The sequence below is a fragment of the Triturus cristatus genome, chromosome 1_1, assembly GCF_964204655.1.
Source record: "Triturus cristatus chromosome 1_1, aTriCri1.1, whole genome shotgun sequence".
NCBI lineage: Eukaryota > Metazoa > Chordata > Amphibia > Caudata > Salamandridae > Triturus > Triturus cristatus.
The window spans coordinates 239982628-239998332 of record NC_140579.1 but is presented as its reverse complement, the minus strand read 5'-3'; the positions used below and the strand labels follow the sequence as shown (position 1 = coordinate 239998332).

General features: G+C 47.7%; 1 protein-coding gene across 2 annotated transcripts in view; it reads left to right on the top strand.

Moving 5' to 3' along the window:
* The window catches only part of NFASC (neurofascin), a 1241670-nt gene that overhangs the window by 226187 nt on the left and 999778 nt on the right, over positions 1-15705 (top strand). The gene's annotated exons all lie outside the window — the stretch shown is intronic.

The window sequence follows — 15705 nt, the reverse complement described above, 5'->3', positions numbered from 1 at the left end:
GTGACTGTGCAGGATCGCAGCTGCGTTATTCATGGGAGGGCGGGAGGCGGGCGAGGGAGTGGGCATAGAAAATAGAGGGTAGACAGAAGGGTAGAGTGACGAGTGGTGTAAAAAGACCGACTGTTGTCGGCTGGAGAAGGGACAGTTGTGCGTAAACAAGCCCGCTGTGTGCGTTCTGTGCATTGTCGCCCTTGAAGGCGGGTCGGGCCGTGAAACCGTTCTCTGAGTAAGCCGCGAGGGGGTCAGTCAGTGACAGTGTCCAGCTTTAAGAGGCTCTTGTTCTGGTTCTGTGAATTCCCGATGGGTTGAGCAGCGACTGAAGTGCCGGGAGAAGCCAAGACCACCGTGACCACTGCTCAAGGAGGGATCGGCCACCCACTGTGCTCTTTTTCAGTCACCAACTCCACCTCGACACCCTGGTAGTGACAGAGCCCCGCGACTTGTGCTGTCCAGTGAATGATGCCCCAGACACGAAGTCACGGTGTGTGCTCGTGAACCGCACGTGGTGACTGCGGAGCCCCATAGGGCACAAGCGTGCAGTCAGGAGGGAAGAGGCGCCTTCACCAGCTTACACGCGGCCCCGGGCAGAAAGATCATCCGGTGTTTATCGATCCGGTATGTATCATGATGTATGTGGTATTTGTTTAGTGGACAGACAGAACTGTCATCAATTATTGCATCTGGTATAAGCAGGGGACGTCATAAGGTACTAAAAATATGTTGATGCAAACAGGTACTAGTGAGGGTAGGGGCGGAGGAGTGGGAGAAAATATTCCCCTTGCAATTTCTCCACCCAGTGTTTCTCTGACTGCAGTTTTCACCTCCAAGATCTAGATGCTGCCCTCCTGATGTAAATAAAGCTTGGATCCAATCCTGCATGGTGGCAGGCCAAAGAGTGGAATCGTTGCTATTTACCATTGAGGGACATGCATTACATCTGTATTTAGTTTCTCATTCATTTATTTACTTTAGATTTGTAGAGTGGCACAGTGTCGCATTAGAGCACTAGTTAGCCTGCCAGGCTGACAGTGCAGTAAATTGGGGTTCTGTACACAGCGGAATGACTGATTTGGACATTTCTCAATAACCATTTCTCCGTCCATTTGCGCGTGTCAGTCAGCCTACGGTTGTTTCTCTTGGCCATTTGGTACTTCTGTTTCTCTCTGTTTATATTTGTGTTTCTCACTCTGTCATACAGTTTAGTTTGAGTCCTATTTTTTTTTTTATTGCCTCACAGTATTCTGGTTCATCTGCTTTTCTGTTTCGCATATTTATCTTTCTGCACTTTGTATCTCACAGCCCCTTTATATTTCTGTACGGCTTTGTCTCTGTTCCAATGTTTTACTCTGTTTCTTTGTGTCACACTCTGTGGGTCTTTGTTCCATGTCCATGTTTGTGTGTCTGTCAGGACGCATGCTTTTCTTGATTTGTAATTTCGTGTACCACCTTCTCTTATTTGTGACGTTCTATATATTTGTGCATGACGGAATCACTGGATGGATAAAACTGGGAGAGAGGGTGATGGCCTGTTGGGTTCCAGCAGTCCTATTGAACTCAAATGTACACTTTGCAAGCAGTGGTAGACCCTGGGTTCTGTAAGGCCTTGGGCTTCGTTTTTGGTTGCTTTGGGAGAGCTCAAGTCTTAAGTCTATTACACACACTAAGAGATGGATGAAGAATTTCGCAAGGTCAATGAAGTACAGTTTAGGGAGTTAAAAACATGAGGCCTATCTAAAGATAGATCTAAAACTAGTAAAAATAGTCGAAGATGGATCATCAAAAGTAGTCCAGTTTGGGTAAAGATCTGTTAGCTGTTGGTTAATAAAATAAATGAAAAAGAGGATATCTCTTAACGGGGATAGCTAACATTTAAGTGTTAACATTGTCCTCCAGAGAATTCCAGCAAGTCGACAGGACAGAGGAGTCATCAGCCAGCAGTACATGCTGAACCATTAAGGAAAGTAATCGTGGGACAAACTCAGGATTTGTAGTATGAAGACAGCACTTCTAGAGGCACCTCTGCAAATCAGTCTTCTCAGACCACTGTCTTCACACCAAGTGCTATATAGACTGGATTTACTAGATGAAATCACTACTTGTTTTGTCGTGATGAAAATACACATTAGGTTACTTAGCACAGGTGGTCATTTTCTCCACGCCACTCCCTGAGATACCCTTGATGCTAAGTAGGTGAGTACAGGCAGACACCACTGATGTGCATCCTGTGGTGTATGGTAAAGCTACAGGCTTCTAGGTGCTTTAAGCAGAATCCCTTTCACACGCTAGACTGGAAAGATCTCGCTTAATAACTTGGGGAGAATGAATCCTACTGTTGCCACCATGACCAGTCCGACTATTTGCATTCGTCAGATTAAAAAAAAAATCATTTTGACTATGTTTGCCGCCATGGCGCAGTATATTTTGGCCACCCTAAGTTAAAAAGTGTACTGTGAAAGTTCCATAAACCCACCCAGCGGAACTAGGAACCCATTTTTTAATAAACTGGAGATTGAACATTAATTGTTGCACATTGGATGTATGTTAGAATAAATAAACTTTTAAATTACATTTGCTACGTACATAAGGTGGGGGATGTATGTTAGAATGAATGGAATTTAAAAGCAAAACACTTAAAGTTAATTTTGCTCCCGTTAACTTGATGATTTTTCTATGTATAAAGGAAGAATCAGCCCATAGGGCCAATGGAGATTCCCTAGCAGAAGAATGTTACTGATTAGGTCCTAGAAATTACAGCCCTTAAGAGGCACTGGCCTGTTCATAAATGTTCCAGTGATGGGAGCGCACCGTAGGCTGTTCTTTTATGGTCTTCACCTACTCCTACCAGCATCTCCGTTGTAATATTTCCAGGCTCGCGACTTCCTCCTCTGCCGGAGAGAGAAATTCAATTATTTTCACCATTGCAGTTAATGGACAAAATGTGAGAGAGAGAGAGGCAGAGAGAGGAAGAGAGAGAGAGAGAGGCAGAGAGCAGAGAGATCACCCACATCTAGCATATTTTGGTTTCCATATCCCAAATGAGGCCAAAAGGTCAAATGTTGTGGTCTCCACAAACCCAGAAGGGAATCGATGGAGGAGATTGAGAGTGCTCTGGCACTCTTGTGGGAATTCATTGTACATCATCTGTAACCAAAACATATCGTGTTTCGTACAGAATGTTGTAAAATTGCACAGGAAGTTACATTTAGAGAAATGTATTGTAATGTTGCTCAGTAATCACACGAGGCACGTTGTTGGGTTACCGCTATATTTATTTAGCATTCTAATGAGCATGTACCGAGGAGCGTCGGCCGGCACTCTCTCCTCATCTCCCAGCGCGCTGGTCTGCGCGCGCACCCCGGCGCCAACGGGGCCGCCTGCGTCACGTCAACGTGACGTGAACAACTAGACCGCTACATATCTCCCCCTTTTACCAAACCAAAAATCAGTCACTTACAGTTCGCAGGTTAGTTCGAAGTCTTGGAACCTGGAAGGCCTTACAACTTGTCTTCCACTCCTGGTCACCTTACCAATGTTCCCTCGAGCCCCTTGGCTCTGCGTTTCCTCGATTTCTGTTCCTCCACTCATCGCTCCTTCGCTGTTCATATTGCCTCTCGGCCTGTCCATCTCTGCCACTGGGGCCTCACCCCTTAACACACTTTCTTGCTCCTCTCCTGCACCTGCTTCTTCCATTAGTTCACTTCCGCCTTCCTTGTTCTCTTCCTCCCCGTCTTCCGTGACTTCACCTTCCGGATCCCACTGTTCCCATCTCAATATCTTGTTGCACCGGGCCATGCGGTCCTGCGACCACACGTTCCCATCACTGAGCAGGGCCGCTCGATCATAAACTTCCTTAACCTGCATCGGCTTGCTGTACTTGCTGTCTCCCTTTCTTTGTAGGGTCGCCAGCTTTACTCTCACCCATTCTCCTCTCTCTAAGTGAGTGTCCTTCACATTCCTCCTCTTGTTGTAGTTGTCGGTGTAGGTGGCTTGTGCTCTCTCCAGATTTGCTCTTACTACCGCCGGAGACCATTCGCTGGTCACCACCTTCTCCTTCCAGATTCTGTTGTCGTGCGTGAAGGGTTCACGTCCTCTCAATATTTGGAACGGGCTATACCCCGTGCTTGTGGGCGTTATTCTGTAGGCCCATACCATGTTCTCCAACGCTTTCTTCCAGTCTTTATTACAGGTGATGGCCGCTTGTATGGCCCCCATCACCACCCTGTTAAATCGTTCCACCAGACCGTTGCCTGCCGGATGGTATATGGCCGTGTGCTTTACGGAGATGCCATTTCTTCCCATGAATTGTTTCCATCTTTCCGACGTGAACTGTGGTCCATTGTCACTTAAGATGGACTTGGGAATACCTTCTCGGGTGAATGTTTCCGATAGAAACTCCAGGATGTTCTCCGTGTCCATGGATTCGCTCACCTTTATTTCTGGCCATTTGGAATAACGGTCGATGAGGACACACACGTACTTCTGTATGCTCTGGTCATCCAGCACCGGTCCCAGAATGTCTATTGACAACTCTTCCCACGGGTTTGAGGGAGTGTCGAATTTCCCAAGGGCTGGCCGTAGTGGTCTCAATGTTTTGTCGGCCCCTTGACATTGGGGACACTCTCTGACATACCTCTCTGCTCTTACGTCCATACCTGGCCACCAGTAGTTCTGTTTCGATCTGGCTTTGAGTTTCCCTATGCCAAGGTGGCCTTCGTGTAATAAGTCCAGCAGCTTGTTGATGAGATTCGTGGGGGGAATTACTCTGTCTCCCCTGTAGATGAATATGCCCTTGTCTCCTACTGTCAGTTCTTCTTTCACTTCATAAAATGGTTTGAGGTTGGTTTTCACCTTTTTCTTATCAGGCCACCCTTGTGTGATGTGCGCTTTTACTTCCATAAGGTCAGAGTCTTCTTCATAGGCTTCCGTCCACTCTTGTATGCTGATTATCTTCTCTTGGTCCTCTATGAGAGCTACCATCTCTCCTTTGTCCGCTGGGTCTTCTTCTCCCGGCTCCATGGCCGCCGCTCGACTCAAGTAGTCCGCCACTCGGTTCTTGTTTCCAGGGATGTACTCCACATCATATCTGAATTCCAACAGTTTTAAGGACATCTTCGATATCCGGGGCGTGGCGCTGGCGTGCCCGCTCGAAGTTAGTACCTTCACTAACGGCTTGTGGTCCGTCTTGAGCAGGAATCGGGTACCCCATAGGAACTGCCGGAACCTCGTCATGGCCCACACAACCGCCAACATCTCCTTCTCGATGACGCTGTACTTGCCTTCCGTATCCGTCAGTGCTCTGGAGGCGAAGCTTATTGTCTCCATGTCCCCTCTTCCTCGGTCTTGCATGAGTACAGCGCCTAACCCCTTGTCGCTGGCGTCGGTGATGAGTATGGTGGCGCCTTGTGGGTCGTACCCCTTGAGCGGTATGGCCTCTAAGATTCCCTTTTTGATGACTTCAAATTCCGCTTGGGCTTCCGGTGTCCACTGGAACACCGTGCTCTCTCTTGTCAGCCTCCTCATGTTGTAGGTCTTGGATGCGAAATGTACCACGAATTTGCTATAGTACTCCGCCATCCCCAGGAACGATCTGACTTCCTCCTTGTTCTTGGGGGGCGGTGCTTCCGCGATGGCTTTCACGTTCCCCGTCTTGGGTGTGATCCCCTGTCGCCCAATTTCATGGCCTAAATAGGTTACCGATTGCAGTCCTAACCGACATTTCGACCATTCCGCCGTGAGGCCTTTGGCTTCCAGTGTTTGTAGTACTTTTTCTAGTTTCCGGTCATGATCTCTCCTATCTCTCCCCATCACTAGGATATCGTCCTGGAAGTACTGTACGTCTTTGCAGTCTCTGAACAATTGGTGCATCATCTTCTGAAAGACGGCTGCCGCCGAGGCTAGCCCGAACGGCATGCGACAAAATCTGTAGCACCCAAACGGGGTGATGAACGATGTCAGGCTTTTGCTGTCCGGGTGTAGAGCTACCTGGTGGTAAGCTGAGGTAAGGTCAATGGTGGAGTACCACTGAACTCCTCTGGTTCTTGCCAACATCTCCTCTATCTTGGGAAGGGGAAATTTCTCCACCACTATGTTTTTGTTGAGTTCTCTCAGGTCCACACAGAGCCTGACCTTCCCGTTGGGTTTCATCACGACCACCAAGGGCGCCAGCCATTCGGCGCAGGTAATGGGTTCTATGATGCCCTTCTTCTCCAGATCTTGGAGTTCTGTCTGGACGGCTTCCCTTACTGCAATGGGCACATTCCTCACTTTATGTGCCACTGGTGTGGCTCCGTCCTTGAGCACTATTTTATGTTGAAATTTCTCCATTTTCCCTACAGTGCCCCCAAACACTTTAGGGTAGTTCTTCTTCCATCTGTTCATGTCCGGCCATTCCTCCTGTTCTGTGAGTAGAATTTGTTCCTTCCCTCCTGGGTCGAGTTTTATGCCTAGGTCGCCTTGGTCTAACCATCCTAGGACGGAGGGTCCTTTCTCGGCCACATACAGTTTGCACCGCGCTGATCGGCCTCTGAACTCGAACAGTAGACGTCGGAAGCCCAGCATGGGAATGCGATCCCCATTATAGGTAACCGGTCGTATGTCTAGTCTCTCCAGTTCAGGGCCCAACTTGGATTGGAACTGTTCTTCCCACACTGCTCTCTGTATAATGGTAAATGGGGATCCGGTGTCTGCCACTACAGAAATGGTGATGCCGCCCATGGACATCTCTAGGACTGGTTTGGTTGATCTCTTGGCGTCTACGCTCAATACCTGATCGTATATACATAAGACGGTGACCACTTCTTCCTCTGTGGCTTCCTCCAGGTCTTCTGCGCTTTGGTCAACATATTTCACCACTCCTTTCTGTTGTTTCTTCCGACACACCTTCTCGTAGTGACCCATGATACCGCAGTGCAGGCATTTGGCTCGGAATGCCGGGCAACGTCTGTCGTGGGCTTCGTGGGACCAACTTCCACACCTGTAGCACGTTTTCTTGTTCTCACTGTCCGCTTGTTTCCCTTGCCATCTGCTAGTCCCTTTGGCCATGGGTTGTTTGTGTTTCTGGTCCTTGCGGTGATCTCCCTCCTGTATCCTGTTCACCATGGTTGGGGTGACCGCCTCTTTTTTGGTAGCATCGGCGCACCTCTTCGAGAGTTCTGCCCTCTTCACTATGACCATTACTTCCTTGAGTGTGGTGTCCCCACTCGCCCACAGCTTGTCTTGCACGTTTGCGCTGGTGGTGTGCATGATCACCTGGTCTTTTATGAATTCATCTTCCCACAGTGCGTACTTACACGGGGCTGCTAGCTTTCTCAACGCTGCTACATACTCTTCGATGGATTCCCCCACCTTTTGTTTCCTTTGCTGGAAGTTATATCTATCCACTGAAACACAGATGGTGGGGCGGTATCGTTCATCTAGGGCCTCCACTGCATGCGCATACACATCGTCGTCTGTGTCTTCTCTCTTCGTTGGTACTAGACTCTTGTATATTCTCAGACCTTCTGGGCCCAGATTTAGTAGCAGGATGCGTTTTTTTCTCTGAGGAGTGAACTGCTCTTCATTTTCGTCCTCCAGGACCCCTATGAAATTGTCTATATATTCCTTCCAGTCCTCCCATTTCATCAGTGGGTCTCCGGGTTTCGTTAGGAATTGCACTGGTGCAATCGCATACCCTGCCGGGGTACTCATCTTCACTTCCTTGGCGCTCGTTCCGTCGGTGGCTTTGCTCGGGGGGCTGCCTGGGGTGTTGTTGTTGTTCCCTGTGTGCTTGATTCTCTGGGGGCTTTTGTTACTCGACCCCACCTCCTCCTCTTTGGTAGCCAGCGCAGCGCTCCCTGTGCGTGGATTTGTGTGAAGGTGGCGTGTGTGCTCTTGGCCGTTTGTGGGTAGCGTCGTCCCTGTGGCCTATATGCAGCTCGTGTGCTGTACTGTGGCACTGCCACGCTCCTCGGTTGCTCCGTACCTCGGATCGTCCGACGTGGTTGACTAGGACGTTTTCCGTGACTCCCCCCGCTCCAGGCAGGCCTGTCTGGTGTTCCGTTTTGGGCCTGGTGACCTGCTTGCGTGTCTTCCTTCGCCTCGTGGGGGCCACGTGGAGTGTTGCCCTCTCCTGTGCTCCCGCGTCGGTCAGGTCTCTGTCCCGACCTCGTCGCCACTGTAATGTTGCTCAGTAATCACACGAGGCACGTTGTTGGGTTACCGCTATATTTATTTAGCATTCTAATGAGCATGTACCGAGGAGCGTCGGCCGGCACTCTCTCCTCATCTCCCAGCGCGCTGGTCTGCGCGCGCACCCCGGCGCCAACGGGGCCGCCTGCGTCACGTCGACGTGAACAACTAGACCGCTACATGTATAGTGTCACCATTTCGCTGAGTTTGCAAGAGCTGTGAGTATATTCAATTGAAAATAAATGCCTAGCGACACAGCGCTGCTCGCTATCGGCAAGATCTATTGTTGCCGACTTAAAGTTGGAAGCGGGACATGAGCTGTGCACGCGTACGGCTCGCGGCGTTATTACAACTCCTGCTGGCACCATATGCGTGCACATCTCCTGTCTGAGCGCGCCACACTTACGTGAACACGTGTGGCCAGCGTGTAATTAAATCTACAATCCCCAGCTGTCCTTGCACCCCCTCCAGTGTCAGCCAGCCATGCGCCATCTGCCAACCCCCACCATATTCCTCCACGACTACACACCTCGTTTCCATCCCCCGCCAGGACTAAGGCATTGCTTCAGAACATTTCAGCCCCTGACGCCCTCTCCATACATACAGCTACTCTCTCCCTGCATTCCTTACCGTCGTTCTGCCATGCTTCAGCGTAATACCCTGCAGTGTGTCCCCAGAGCTCACAGGGTGCTCGGTGTACCTCTCGGCCCAGGCGGCCGCCATCACTCTGGCCGTGCTGCCGTAGGAGCGTGTCTTTGAGCTTGCCCCCGGACAGCCGATGTGCACGCTCACGGCGTGCCTACAACACACGCATGGCGTGCTTTCGCTTTCCCTTGTCATTCCAGCCACTGTAAAACAATGCGAGTAGTATAGCAAAGTCTGGAGGCTGCAAACCGAGATGGCTGAGCCGCGCCGGGTGCCCTTCGTCAGTCTTCCTACCACCCAGGTGGTTATTGTGGACGATGAGGTGAAGGGACAGGTCGGACAAGTGCTAGAAAAGCAGCGTCCGCTCTTCGTGACATGTGCTGCGCCCTCGCTGGGACACAAGGTGTATTAAAGACGTCCGCTTCAGCAGCTCGAGGCACCCCAGTGCCAGCTCGACATAGGCTTGTTTGAGTCGGGCTTAGAGAGGTAAACGTGCTCTGCAAGCAAATGGTCTGGTTTGTGTGATTTGTAAGGACAGTGCGCATAGCATTCTGTTCCGTCATTGAAATGCTATTGGCTGCTGTCATCTCCGAGTTCAGCAGACTCCTCTCTTGAAAGGTCTCTTTCCAATGACATTCCTGGATAAGAACCGGCGTGAAAGCCCTTAAACATGTTCAGCTTATTCAAAAACAACGGAGTGTTGCATTTTCATTCTGGCGCCTCAGAATGTGTGCCTGTTAACTGAGTGGAGCAGTGTTCAAGTGCAAGTGTGCGCGCGCAGCCAACTTTCAGGTCGTTTTAGGTTTTTCCAAACAAAGAGCAGTCATTGCTTGGTATGAGGAAACATACAAACATAATAAATACTGGACAGAAATGCAGTGCTGTTGCCATGGCTGCGGGTGGACGTCAGTAGCAAAGAGTCATCAATCCTGAAGGTGTTGAATGCAAGAGAATGTGTTTTTTTTTCACAAGTGCTGGCAACTGTGAAGTATTTTATTTGCAGAACTCACAAGCAGTCCTAGATGAGGTCATACATTAACAACCATTTGCAGTTGGCCACAAATCTTTGAGATGCATGTGCTACCAAGAAACCAATACTTTGTTCTTCATAAGAAAAACGCATGGATTTGTCCCTCGTTCTGTACCTGTGCTGCTTTGTGTGTGTGTTTTTAATGTAATTGGCCTATTTGAGATAAAACAAAATCTAAATCTTTTTCGTTGTGATCATTAGCATTGGTTCCGTTATATAGAGGTTGCTAATTGTTTGACATCAACTTGAAAGAGACAAAGCAATGTCTTTTAATATTTATTTATTTGTAGTATTTATATAGCGCAGACCCAGGCACACGGGCAACAGAGCGTTTTACATACAACTGGAAAAGGAACTGTTTACTATCTCTCTGCTGAACTTAAAATGAGAAGGCTCCACTGAATAGGCGGTTAGTCTTCCACATCATGTAAGTGGATATAGTTTCACTTGCTTTTGAGTGGCTCCTGTAGTATTCTTTCACAAGGATAGTTTCAAAGCATCACACATAGCCAATAAGCTCAGTTGAGCCCCCCATACAATAATAATTAATCATTACTTCTGTCTTTGAAGAGTCTGGCTGAACGATGTTATTGAAGTTCAGCATTCAAACAGTATGCCATGACAAGCTTGTGCGATGGCTACATATTTTTTGATTTCTTATTGCAAGCATATGCAGTACAAGCATTGACATAGCCAATAGGTCTCGCCTTTGGGACCTTATATGTGGACTACTGTTAACAAGTAGGCCGTAGCGCTTGTGAAAAGCACAGCGCTCTAAAAAAACAAAAGCATTTGCAGTGCAATAGGTCTCGTATTCACCCAAGTTTAAGCTATTGGCATTGTAAATGACAACGCCTTTTAATTATGTTTTGGTTTTCAAAACATAAATAAAAGGCATTGTCATTTACAATGCCAATAGCTCAAACTCGCGTGAATGCGAGACCTATTGCATTGCAAATGCTTGCTGCTTTATGTCATCATTTTGCTGATTGACAGCAGATATATGTTGAACGCGACCATATTGTTCAGCCTTTTCTATAGGTTCAAGTTACCCTGCAGTTGACTGTTCATTTTCACAGACTAGCTCAGACTGAAGTAGTTAATTTTGTAACTTGGGTAACATAAAATAGTATATTTAGCATCGTCTATAAAAATTGGGTATAGGCGGTAAATGTATTTACTTATTTTCTGTCTCTTATAAATTGCAATCCTGCTTCAGTGTGTCCCTGATGGAGCTCATCGGGAGAGTCAGACAAGCCTAATATATTGATCGCATTGTCTCTTGTCCGATTGAAATTCCTGTTGACGTGCGAGGTGGTTGATTAGGTTAGATGAAAGAACATTCTTCATTGATCAGGAAACCATGTTGTGTTGGATAACCTGTTGGAGGAAGCTTTCACGAGGCTCTTGGCGTTTACAACCAAATCATCCCAGCGGTCCATAATTGTTTGTATTTGGTTTTGGCTTTTGTCCCGTTTATGCTTTTGATTCTTTCTAGGGGATCGACAATAATTTTTTTTTTTATCTGGGCAGATCTGTCATTTTTGCGATATTGAACATGAAGGAAAATGACCTCAGGTGGGTCATGGATTGCTGCATCATTCCAATACCCTGACAGTTCTGGATGGGCCATGCGTACATAACTGGACCCAAGGAACGAGACCATTTCTATTTGGTCTAAAGGAAGGTAACTGGAATTGCTGAAAGTACCGGTTATTTCAGCTAATCTGATTATCTGCCGGACAGCCAGTCACAGAGGTTGCGGGACCTTTTTCCCCCTCTTAAGGTACAAGTTAATATGACCGTTGGGCAAATAATATATATCGATGAATTTTACTGCATTTGCTTTTCGGCATACGTTTTTGTCATCACTATTGTATCTCTCTCACTGGTCGGGTTTGAATCTGGTTTATGCTCTGGTGCTTTTCAGTCTGCTTTTGATCTTGATTAATTCTTTGGGGCCACGTACAGGTTCATACTCTGTCCTAAAGACAGGCTGTACTGCATACTGGTCTGGCACTGTTTTTGCCTAGAATTTCGATTTTGGTTGGTTCTGGTCCGAGTTCTGGTTGTTTACTGTTCAGGTCCTGATTCTTGCCCTGGTTCTGTGGCTGTACAGTAGAGGTGCTGAGGGCTGCGGTTGCAGGTATCAGCCGCCCTCTTTGTGCCATGGATTACTACGTAGCTGTTTGTTGTTCCTAGGATGTACAGCACAGCCAGCAACCCATGTGCAAGAGCTTCCACCCAAGAACTAAAGCCCCTTTTTATCAGTTGATCAATCTGCAGGGAATTTTGACCCCACAGTGACTCAGAGCTGGGGTTCGTGGCACAATTGGAGGCAACTTTTGGGGATAGGGACATGGAGATAATAATGCCCGAGAGGGCCATAAACATATGTCTTTTAATATAGGCCCCACTAGTCAGAGATGTATGATGGCATTGTAGGTGAGTGTGAAAGTTCAGTTTTCAGATATGAATTTGGAATGCTGTCCTTCACCCTCTCTTTAATGGCTACTCTTTGCCTCTCAAGCTGTCTTTCTTTCTCTTTCTTCTCCCACCCACACTCTCGCTTTCATGTGAAACAAGCCCTTTACATTCCCATCTCTAACGCTTTTATTCCTATCTACCTCACACCATTCTCTTTCCAACTCACACTCTAAGACCAGTCTCTTCCATGATCTATATTTCTAGTCTTCAATACCCCTGCATGTTTATTTCCCCCTCCCTGTGCTCTGTCTCATGCCCATGACTGTCCTTTCATGCCGTAGTGTCAAGGTGGTTTTATTGTATGGCCCCACACTGGTCTTTGGCCTCTTTGAACCTGTGGATCGGGACAGAAGATGGAGGGAGAGATGACCAGAGGAGGGAAATAAGACAAGAGGGAACAGGATGTGACGCCATGTTTCTTCTTTGTATTATTTGTATGCTCCATCGACAGGAAAGCGACTTGTGGGGAGTAGGAAAGAAGAACTAGAAAAGGGCACACTATATCACATCATCACCGTCTCAAAATTCTAGTAAGAAGAGAATTGAGAGAAATTGAGAAAGAATAATGTAGGAAAATCATCAGTAACTATTGCCATGAGCCAAACAGCAGCCTTCTTAATGCATGTGGGTCAGTGTTCAAAAATATTTTACTATAACATAAAATAGTAGGGTTCATGGATGCGAAAAAGAGGATGATGTAGGAAAGTGGTTTTCTGTTGCAGTAACACCCGCCCCAATTTTTGCCAGATTTCTGATGCACTTTGACTTGAACAGCCTGCCACTACGAGACATGTTTCTGGACCCCTGGGATGGGAGCCTTCGCTCCCTGAGCCCAGAAACAAAGCCTTTCCCTATACGGAGGTGGTCACACCTCCCCCAGGTCAGAAAGAGCCATCTCTGGCAGGAGAGCTTCAAAGGCCTTGCGCCTTTGTAACGTGACCCCAGCCTCCCCTGCTGTCAGGAGCAGGCCCCCTTCCAGTCTTACCCCCTTTTCGGCAGGAGGACAGGTGGGAAAAATTACAGCAGCCAAAAAGTTGTGCCCACCTCTGCCAACTCCACCCCTCAGGTGGGGGAGGCGAGGTGAAGCCCACTCTTAAGTGCCCGCCATCTTCCAGATGCAGGCACTCTCCAATCAGGATAAAGGATTGTGCCCATTCCCACACATGGGGTGAGCACACCAAGGGTGTAGTCACCATAAGGTCAGTAGCCCATTGGCTACTACCTCGAGATCCCTAAAAACACCCGCTAAATATAGTATTTAGGAGCCAGAAGGTAGATTCATGCAACCTACGAAGGAGGAGGATGAAAGAAGACGCCCAGCAGAGGAGACTGCAGTGAAGAAGTGACTTGGCCCCAGCCCTACCGGCCCGTTGGCATTTTCCAAAGATCATGCACCAAAAGTTGCCTTGTCCTGCATCCAGTGACCTCCAGAAGCCCTGGGAGGACTGACTGCCTTCAACAAACACCGGATCATCTGTAAACAGCAGCTATGTTCTAAAGAATCTTCAAAGAAAGACTCCAAGCCTGCTGAAGATAAAGAAACCAGACGTCTGGAACCGCCACGGCACCTGTTGCCTACGGCCCGAGTCAAAGTGGCCCACCAGTCTCAACGAGGTCCCCCAGCGCTCCAGAGTCCGAGTCCACGGTGGGTTGACCCCTCCTGGAAGACTTTTTGGACCGAGCCTGCAGCCAAAATCTAAAACCGGCAACTCCCATTGAAAACAACAAGGCACCCAATGCCAAATCAGCATTCTGCACCCGGTCGCCCCTGTGCCACTGTGGGTGCTCCTTGTGTGCTAACTTGGATCCCCCTTTGCCCAGAGCTTAACCCTAGGAGCTTTGCTCCCTCAACCTTGTGGCTTGCCTGAGAGCAGCCACCAACCAACGCCACCCTTAGCCCCATAGGCTAACATTGGGCCTCAGCACTTTGCACCTGGCCGCCCTAGTGCAGCTGAGGGTGCTTTTTGAGTGCATCCTTGACCCTGGGGGAACCCTTCTTCTAACCCCGGAAACTCAACCCTCAAGACCGTTTACTTACCTGCAAACCGATAACCTCATTTTTCTCCACAGGATTGCATTGACTGTTTTCTTGTGTTACGGGTGTTTGTTTGGAAAGATAAGAAACTCTGTTTTGATAAACTGTTTTACTTAACTTTTATCTAGGAAATATCCCAGTGTAATATTTAGGCATATCACACTCAGTAGAAAAAGTAATCCTGAAAAGTAATCCGAAAGTAATTACAACTGTATTTGCACATTTTTACAAACCTGTAAGAAAAACCATCATTCACCCAGCTTGCTCACACTATTTCTCCTCATATGTGGGTTTAGAATACCCTATAAACATTCAAAACATCCCTGAGCTCCTCCCTCTCAGAGAGGGGGTTGTAGCCCTCAAAGGAACCAGGGGTTTCATTTGTGAGGAGAATCCTATATGATGAAGCATGTCTCCTTTGGTGAGTGAGGGATTTCGTCCTGTAAAGGGATCTGCCCACAGTTAGTTCTGTGGTCATTAGCCAATCGTTCTGTGCTGACCCAATTAGTCACTTCACAGTAGTGGTTCTTTCCACACTCTTTCTTTACCAATTTTCCAGTTCAGACCCAAGGATTTCACACTGTTTTGCATCATGTAATGCTGCACTGCACAGGATGCAAATGTCACAAGTCTTACATCGCATCCACAAGAAGTCTGCCTTCCAGTTGTAAAATACTCCAGACCTTACACCCGCTAGTATAGTGAAATTAAACAACATGAATGGAATGAGTCACTAGATGATCTTAAAGTTCTGCTGTAAAGTTTCAAGCACAGTGGGAAGTCGGCACTCTTCTCAGCTTGGAAAGGATGCTTCATGAACTCATTCATCGTCACCCCAATCTGGGTACCATTTCGACGATGTCTTGGAGAAAAGCAACTGAAGAAGATTAGCGGTAGAGGCCGATAAGTATAGGATCATCCCGCTAGAGAGTACAGGTGTAAAAAAGCCCTCTAACTGTTTTAAACATGCATTTCACACTTGACCTCACTGTGCTCCCATGTGCCAGATGTAGAGGACCTTTACTGCATCTAATTGAAGTGGGAAGAGAACGGGAAGTACTGGCTATTGCCAGGTCTCCATTAAGATCGGGATATTCTGATTGAATAATTAGGGCATGGATGGATTAGAGAGAGCACAGGAGCAACTAGAAGTGGGTGGATCCAGGGTCCTCTATCACATGATAACCAGCTTGCAGGTGTGCTTAGCCCAAGTAGCTATGATTGCACAATACGCCCAGAACTTCTGATGCATCAAAAATGCCACCACAAAATAATAGCAATAGTCATGGTGCAGAAGACAGAGATTGCTGCTTTAGTGAAAGAAAATAGGGCTCTGAAGGGC